General features: G+C 39.7%; 1 pseudogene; it reads left to right on the forward strand.

The window, feature by feature from the left end:
• The first annotated feature begins 6,737 nt into the window (after window positions 1-6,737).
• LOC118596495 lies at window positions 6,738-7,573 on the forward strand (annotated as a pseudogene).
• Window positions 7,574-9,606: the final 2,033 nt, after the last annotated feature.

A 9,606-nucleotide genomic window follows, 5' to 3' on the forward strand; every position in this document is an offset into this window, starting at 1 on the left:
TTAGGGGAGCAGGAGATCCCAGCTGGATCAAGAACAGAAAGGGAGAATGAGGAATAACAGACCACGATAAATGAAGACCACATGAGAACAGTAATAGGCAGAGTGCTCGAGAGGTCCCCAGAAATCCACAATGATATATCCTCTGTAGTCTGCTGGCAATGGTCGAGAGAAAGCCTGATCTTACCTAGTATGGTGATCAGATGACTAAACACCTTAACAGTCGTCTTGGAACTCTCATCCAATAAATGATGGAAGTGGATGCAGAGATCCTCAGCCAGGTCCCAGGTGGAGCTCCAGGTGTCTAACTGTCAAGAAAGAGGAGGGTCTGCAAGAGCGTGAATTGTTGAATCCAAGATTGCAAAAAGCACAGGGACAAATAGCCAAACGAATGGAAGCACATGAATTATGAACCAAAGGCTGTGGAGCCCCCAGCTGGATCAGGCCCTCTGGATAAGTGAGACAATTGAATGGCTTGATCTGTTTGGGAGGCACCCAGTCTGTGGGACCAGGACCTGTCCTTAGTGCATGAGCTGGCTGTTTGGGACCTTGGGCTTATACAGGGACACATGCTCAGTCTGGAAGGAGGGGACAGGACCTGCCTGTACTGAATCCACCAGGTTTAAATGAATCCCCAGGGGTGTCTTGGTCCTGGAGGACATGGGAATGGAGGGAAGGGGCTGGGGGGAAGGTGGGCGTGGGGGCAGGAGGGGGGAGGACAGGGGAACCCATGGCTGATGTATAAAATTAAAACACATAATAATAATAAAATAAATTAATTAATTAAAAAATAAATAGATAAAAACTAAGTGCATTAAAGAATTAAAGAAAGTTTTGGGTTGATATGGAAAATATCTGCATGTACATTGATTTTTTTATCCTAAAATTACCCTTCTTTACTTTACTATATAAAATATATGTGAGAGCTGTTGGGGTCTGGGGAGTGCATTCATTAAGTGTGTCAAGAGCTTAACAGCTTGTGAGACAGACCTGGTTACACTCACTATGAAATGATGAACCTTGTAAAGAGAGAAATCTCATCCAATGTTTTTCCTCTGATTCCTCCAAACACCTGGGTGCCAAACAGAATGCAAACATTTATTTGCTTTTAATCACAGGTAGCTTTGTGGATGTATTTCAGTCTTGAGGTTTCAATGAGCTTCTTAAAAACTCAAAAAGTACGAAAAATTACAGTTCCATGGAACATATTTTTAAAAGGTGGCTCTGAATACAAACTGGTTTTGGGTGACACAAATCTCACCTCAGAGGGTGCACTACATAGTACTGGTGGGACTTGGACTGAAGACACTCTTGGTATTTCCTAAAACTACTGCTCCAGAGGAGAGTCAGGAAATGGCTCCAACTTCATCATATAGGGCCTCGCTCTTTTTCCAAGAGAACAGTGCATGCTCCTTGAGTTGGTTTATTTGAAATTCAAGTGATGAAAGTGGGCCATAGATTGAAAAAGAAGAAAGAAGAGCAAAGTTTACATTTGTAAATCAAGACTTCATGTTCACATGGTAATCATAACATCTTTAATTTGGGGATTTAAAATAATGATTAGGTAACATATGTAATGAATAAGGCACAAAGTATTTGAACACTCTCTACTTTTGCTGAGTCCCAAGTCACTTGAAAAACAGGAAAAAGCAAAATGGGCTATATAAAACTATTTGTATCATATGAGAGATGAGTAGTTAGTCATCATAGTAATGTAACACAAAATTTAAAACTTTATTTTCCCAAGGAACTGATACAGCTTGGCATAGGGAACTCACAAACATAATAAATAATAAAAGAAATAATTTTTTGAGCTTTTGAAATTTGGAAGTTAGAATGAGTTACTGGTTGGAGAACTAGCAATTGGACTTACCCTAATGAAAAGAACAGGAGCAGGTTTTAGGAAAGGGGAGGCCTGAGGTGTCATCTCCCTGAAGAACAGCCACACCATGGTTTCCTTCTCTAAGCTCTCTTACTAAGGATTCAAATTTTTCTTGCCTTTTTAAAAAAAGATTTATTTATTTATTATGTATACAGTGTTCTGTCTGCCTGTATGCCTGCAGGCCAGAAGAGGGCACCAGATCTCATTACAGATGGTTGTGAGCCATCATGTATTTGCTGGGAATTGAACTCAGGACCTCTAGAAGAACAGTCAGTGCTCTTAACCTCTGAGCATCTCTCCAGCCCATCCTTCTTGCCTTGTTTATGAAAAACTCACCCTTTCTTTCAAATCATGTTCAATCCTGGTCTTTATCAATCCTATTCACCCTACATCCTGGGGGAAAGGGGAGATTGAACACTGTCTTTGTCCACAAGAAGGGGAATAGGGATTAGATAGATTTCTGTACCTAGTAGAGCTTCATATAATGTAAGTATGTGCCTAGAATATTGAAGACAACACATAAGTCTACCAATTGCCATTTGGAGGATGTGAAGAGCAAATTGAGTTTTACATGAGAGAATATTCTAATCTGAAAATTCAATTAAGAGAACAATTACACCTTTCATGGTACCAATAAAAACCAACCTAAGGAAACACTTAACCAAACAACTGCAAGGCTTACTGAAAACTAAAAGAAAAATTATTGAAAGAAATTAAACAAAATCTAAACAAACAGAAATACATCTTGCATTCATGGATTAGAAGGCTTAATATTATTGATCTCATAATGCAACCCAAAATTTGGCCTATATTGAATGAAAGTTCTATTGAAATTTTAGCTATATTGGGTACCAAAAAGCAAACATTGAGAAAGAAAAGAAAAGTTAGAGGATTCCACTTCCAATTTAAAATTTTCTATCAAGAAAATGCAGTACTGACCTACATGGAAATCAGGTAGAATAGAAAATAATTGCCAGAAGAGGAATAAGCAGTTTATTTTTGATGAAATTGTTTGACCAGAGTGTCAGGAAAACCCAGTGAAAGGGAGAGGGTCAGTCCACTGCCATTATGTGCCTATAATGATAATAATAGAAAATGCAGTAACAGCTGCTGCTGAGGAGGTGTGGAAGCTGGAAGACACATACATTGCTGGTTGGAAAGTAAAATGGTTGAATTGAAATGGTGATTGTGAAATAAATACAGTTAAACCTGGCATTATTACATAATGGAGCCATTCTCTTCTAAATACATATTTGAGAAAATTGAAAATAAGTATTCACTGAAAAAGTGTACACAGATGTTTGTAATAGCACTACTCACAAGAGCTGGAAAGCAGAAGCATCTTTTATCAAAGGATGAACAGGTAAGAATGACACAGTAGAATTTAGCCATCAAAATAAATAAGTGCTAATGCTTGTTATAACACAAGTGAACCCTGAATACACTACAAAAATTATGTTTTCTGACAGTAAACCCTGTGTACAGGAGATATAATTGATTGTTTGGTTCACTGATTTACCCCTAATACCTAATACCTTGTACAGGCTAGGAAGCTGTGAGAATGTAGAGCATGCCTTCTCCCTTAAGGGTCCAGAGACAACCAGGAATTGAATTGCTCTATAATCTTGCTAAGCCTAGTCCACGATTTACTAGTCCTAGCTGGTATAGCACTTAGCTATGGTTTAAATGAAATTCACTTCTGCTAACATCATCAGTCAAGAGGTGCTGGGACTCATTGTACAGCTTAGTCAAGACTGAGCATAGAGCAATGCAGAGGGACAGTATATCTCCAGGCAGTAGAGCAGTGGACTGTAAAGATGGGAAGTAAATATATGCATGTACTTTGATTGAGAGGCTTATGGGTGGAATGCTGGAGGGTGGGAGAAAAAGTGAGAATATGTTAGAAATTGAGGTCAGATCAGATGGCCTAGAAGAGCCCTCTTGTTCAGAACTGTGTTAACTTCCTGATAATCTTCCAGGTTCACTCCAGATATCCTGACAAACAGCTATTGAGTTCTAGAACCTCAAAGAAACCGTGACTTCTTCTCATGTGTGATTCTCACCTAGCTATAAACACCTTTTTCTTTTAATTATGCCATAGGTCCATTACAAAGACTGTACTGTGTCCACTGAAGACTCTTGCACATCACCTAAGTGGGCTCCACATAAACCCTTAGAAGTAAATATTCTTATTTTCATCTTACAGAGGTGGTGAGTCAGAGACTCTCAGCTACCATCACCACTGAGGTACAGATATAGAATTGGAGTAGGGTCTTTGTATGCCTGTCTTTGTCATTCTGCAATATTGGTTCCTGAAATTCAACTTCAATAGTTCCTTGTTTCTGCCTTTGGCATGTAGCTGTCTTTACATAGTTTTGTTTTGACTGAGACCTTATAATATGGTCTATATAGCATGCAGCTGTTTTTGCATAGTTTTGTTTTATCTGAGACTTAGAATATGGTCTATATATTAATATATATTCCACCAAATAAAATACTTAAGGTAAAAGTGCTTAGTTAAGGTTTTTATTGTTGTGAAGAGACACCATGACCATGGCAAATATTTGATTGGGGTGACTCACTCACAGTTCAGAGGTTCCATCCATTATTATCACGATGGGGAGCATGGTGGCAGGCAGGAAGATGTGGTGCTGGAGTAGTTAGCAGCTAAGAGTCCTACATCTTGCAGGCAACAGCGAGTCAATTGAGACAGAGGGAAGAATCCTGAGCATAGGAAATCTCAAGGCCAACCACCCCCACAGTGACACACTTCCTCCAACAAAGCCACACCTCCTAATAGTGACACTTCCTATGAGACTATGGAGGCCAATTACATTCAAACTACCACAGTACTGAAAAGTATCATAGCATTTACCTGAAGTTGTGAAGCTGGGATAGTCACATCCAATGTTAAACCTTGTTTAATGAGTACAAATCATTAATTTAACAAACGGTGCGGTTCCTGCTATGCACAAACATTGTGGTGAGTACAGGGACAGAGCCACAGGGCTTCTGGTAACAAACAGCTTCTATTTTGTTTTAGCTTTAGTGAGAGATGACAACAATATAGACAGTACTGGAGGAACTTATCAAGAAAGTTAAATGGGAACCTAGAGGAAGGGCAGGACGCAGGACTTTAGAAGAAGCCAGAGAGTTCTGCTCTGAGGCAGCAATGCTAGACTGGGTTTCTGACACTGAATGAACGGCTTGGTCAGGGGAGGATTGGCCTGTTTGTAAGAAAGAGAGTGTATGAGGAATGTCAGGAGAGAGCCTCTCAATGCCTTTGAGAAATGAAAAAAAGGCCAAACAAGAGAGTTGGGGGGTAGAATAGGAGGAAACAAGACTGGAGAAGGAAGCAGTGCCTAGACTAAAAGGCTTGTGATGGTTCTGCTGAAGTGATTATAGTGTAAGAGAAATGAGAAGGTATATGTTAGAGAAGACTGGCCTAACCATTTCCTTTATTTTAATCATTATGGGAGTTAAGGAAAAAGCAGGTCAATCAGGTAATTATTGTGTAAAAAGATATTTCTTGGCTTTTGGTGTTACATGTGTGAAAGGACGTAGCTAAACTGATGAAGGCTCCTGATTCCTTGAATAGCCTGAGTCTTCAACTGGTTCTTTCTACCTGCACCAGCTCGTATCTGAGCAGCAAATGTGTTAGATTCACTGAGAAACAACTGTGTAGGAGGAAAGGTTGACTGGGGAGGTTAGGAAGAAGTGGAGGGCATCAGACTGTAGTGTCAGCCTACACCTTTCCAGAGATGGAAGGATGACTGGCAGGTATCTCAGACTATAGGAGAATATCAAGTATCTAACCTGGCTGACAAGGAGTCCAAGAGAAAAAGCCAGCCATGAATGCTCTGCATGGATAAAAAATGGGCCTCCCACTACTTTTGCCATGCTCAAAAACTGACAGCAGACAGGTGGGTGTAGGCTCTGTGTAGATATTGTGAGGCACCCACAGTGCAGCAGCTGGGATGGTTGCTCACCTGTACTATCAAGGAGTCTCTAGATCTCACGAGTCATCCTCCTAGCACTAGGCCCAACTCCCAGAAACTGGAAGAATTAGTCTCCATGGAACTATCAGGTCATTTGTCCCAGAACTATTCAGAAGTCAAGTTCTTTCTCTTTCTCTGGCCCTTCTACCTCATTGGTTAAGATAGTGGTGAGGAGCTTTCTTCACACAGCCTCAAACTTTAAAACGTAGACGATAACATCAATTGGGAATGCAACATAACATTTTCTAGTGCTTGATAAACAAAACAAAATGATACGCTGATTTAGATGGTCATTTTCATTTCTAGAGCACTTCTGACCTTTCATTCTGGGCTTTCATTCTGACTTCAAACTGGTCTTTCTTTTGTTGTTGCAGATCGTTTGACTAGTGAAACACTGGAGGCATATGAAAATGGGAAGAAGGCAGAGAACAGCAAGCATGGTGATGCTTTCCCAAATATTGTTTTTCAAGTTTCAACTTTTGCCAGGAAAACACTACAAGAAATAATTTGAGAAAAGTTTATTCTGTTCCATTACAATAAGGACAAAAGGAAAACCTCTATTTTATATTTTTTAGTGAGAGTGAGAGAGATATTAAACATTAAGAGAAACACCATTGCTATCTCACTCTATAGCATCTATATTGAAAAGGTATTTTATTTTCTGACTCCTGAGAGTGGGGATAACTGTAGTCAAAGTATATTATATATGTGAATGAAATGTCAGAATGACACCTATAATTTTATATAATCAATATGTACTAATAAAAATGAAAAAAAAAGAGGCTTTCCACGCTGCCCAGGGACAGGTCCAGACAGCATTATTCTTGATTCCTGCTATAATTTAAAGGGAAAATTACACAATGTCCAGAGCTCTTGGTGTCCTGCAGATGAAGGAGGATGTCCTCAAATTCTTTGCTGCAGGAACTCAACAACCTTGCCCTTCAGATGGAGCAGTACATATACAAAGAGAAAAGTCATAGTATCTACATCATAAATCATAAGAAGGCCTGGGAGCTGTTGTTTGCAGCTCAGGCTATTGTTGCCATTGAGAACCCTGCTGATGTCAGCATCCAGGAACATTGCCAGCAAACTGCTGAAGTTTGCTGCTGCCACTGGAGGCACTGTAATTGTTGACCACTTCAAGCCTGGGGTCTTCACTAAGGAGATCCAAGCAGCCTTCAGGGAGTCACATCATCTAGTTGTGACTTACCCCAGGGCTGACCACTAGCCCCTCACAGAAACATTTTATGTCAACCTGCCCAACATTGCTCTGTATAACATAGACTCTTTTCTGTGTTACATAGGCATTGCAATCCTGTGTAACAAGGGAGCTCACTCCGTGGGTCTGATATGATGGACACTGGCCTGGGAAGTACTCCATATACACGGCACTATCTCCTGTGAAGAAGTCATGCATGACCTTTACTTCTACAGAGACCAGAGGAGACTGCAAAGGAGGAACCAGCTGCTGCTGAGAAGGCTGTGACCAAGGAAGAATTTCAAGGCAAATGGACCAACCAGCTTCTGAGTTCACTGCTGCTCAGCTAGAGTGGGCAGACTGGTCTGAGAGTGTGCAGATGACCTTTATACCCATCCAGCAGTTCCCTACTGAAAGTCTGCCCAGCTAGTCACTGGGGACTGGTGAGGAGCTCCCACAGCACAAGTCACTGAGTGGGTTGAAGCCACCACTGAGTAGTCTTGAGCTCCTCTGCAGGCACCTGAACAAAGGGATAAAAGCTAGAAGAAACTAAAGTTCCTAAAAGCTGAAAAAAAGAAGCCAGGCTTGGTGGCATGTACCTTTAATCCCAGTGTGTCAGAGACAGAGGCAGGAGGATCTATGTAAATTCTAGGCCAGCCTGGTTTAAAGAGTGAGTTCCAAGACAGCCAGGGCTGTTGTTACACAGAGAAACCCTGTGTGAAAAGAGAAAGAAAGCAAGAAACAAAGGAAGGAAGGAAGGAAGGAAGGAAGGAAGGAAGGAAGGAAGGAAGGAAAGAAAGAAAGAAGAAAAAAGAAAGGAGGGAGGGAGGAAGAAAAAGAAAGAAATGGGAAACAGAAAAAAGAGAACTGTCATGAAAAACATGACATTTCATTGAACTCTTTGTGGCTGCTTAAAGAATTATGGATATTATTGTGAATACTGAATGCCAAATTATAACTCTCTGTTGCTTCAAATATTTATCACAAATGGAACAATCTGGCAAGAAATTAACTTTCTGTCTGAGAGGAGAATGCTATAAAAATCACACAAAACAAATAGGAAAGATGTCAATATCACTTTGTTAAATCCATATTGCCATGGGAATGTATACTGAAAACTATGCCATTATTCTCATGTCTAGAAATAATCCTTGCACAAAGGAAATACAAACACAAAGTTATACGAAGGTAATGATCCTATTTGCTTATTAAATGGTGTTGGCTTAGTGACTGGATTATTTTACAGAGGTTAGTTTATACTTCACCCAATGCAATAGTGAAACAGAAGTGTTAAAGATATTTATATTAATGACTGCAATGCAAGAAGAGACCATGAAACAAAAGAGTTCAAATGTGACTGTGCCTCTGGCTACTTGGTTTTTGCTTGGGGAACACCCTTGTTCTTTAAAATATCCATTAAAAATATTGCTTTGGGGGTCTTGAGTTAGTAATGCATTCAGAAAGAACAAAGAATGAAATTCACTTAAAATTTTATAATGGGGCATTAATCTCTGTTACAATTCTGCAGAAATGCTTTCCAGATCATTACACAAAAAAATTATTATAAAATAAACTAGACGTCTTCTTTCCTTCCTTCCTTCTTTTCTTTTCAGGAAAGAGAAGAAAAGAAGAAAGTTTATTTAATATGACCAAACTGGGAAAAGGGGCAAAAAGATCCAGTGGCTTCTGGAAATCTGTCTTTGCAGTGATATTAAAGTTTAAGTAGAGGAATGAGAATATGCACATCTAAGTAGTCTGGTCAAAGCAGTCTCATCCGGTAAGGAGGTCTGACAAGTTGTTTGAAGTGTGTGAAATCTCTTTCTGAGAGACAAGTTTCCCCTCTGGGTGTCTGTCACCTTTTCCTTATCCCTGCCTGAAACTCCTGGGGGTTCCCACCTCTTTTAAGCACATTCGGTATTATATTTCCAGTCTGTGAGTTAACACATCTTATTGACTAATGCTATTTTCCACTTTCCCAAAAGAATGGTGTGCCTGGTCGAAAACCAAAACACCATAGCATAGCATGAGTCAGGTGTGATTAATTCTTCATTATACCTTAAAGCATTTGGAGAGAACTTCATGTAACACACAAATAGAAGATATACAAATAATAACCTAGGAAAATGGGCAGAAAATGTTGGCTGCAACTTAAATCTGACCCTGGTAACATGAATTAGATTACATTGAAAAGTTAAGGAAATTTCTAAATTAAATCAAGAAGCAGTAACAACAAAACCACCCTTCACATTTCTTCCTTTTCTTCCAAGGAGATGTGCCAAAAGTCAGGGGAAAGGAATTTGAATCTCCACAAATGAATAGGAGAAAAGAGCATGGTTTTGGTGTCAGGCAGGCCCAGTTTTAAACAATGACACTGAATTCTGATTCAGCAAGACCTTAAGTCTTACTTTCTTTTGTCTTCTGAAAGATTAGAATGTGAATGTACATTTTAAGCATCAATGAAGGAATTAAATGAGGATATAACTCTAAAACAACTCACAAAGAGTATGGCTCACAGCAGACAACATACTTGA

This window comes from Onychomys torridus, chromosome 15 (assembly GCF_903995425.1).
Source record: "Onychomys torridus chromosome 15, mOncTor1.1, whole genome shotgun sequence".
Lineage (NCBI taxonomy): Eukaryota > Metazoa > Chordata > Mammalia > Rodentia > Cricetidae > Onychomys > Onychomys torridus.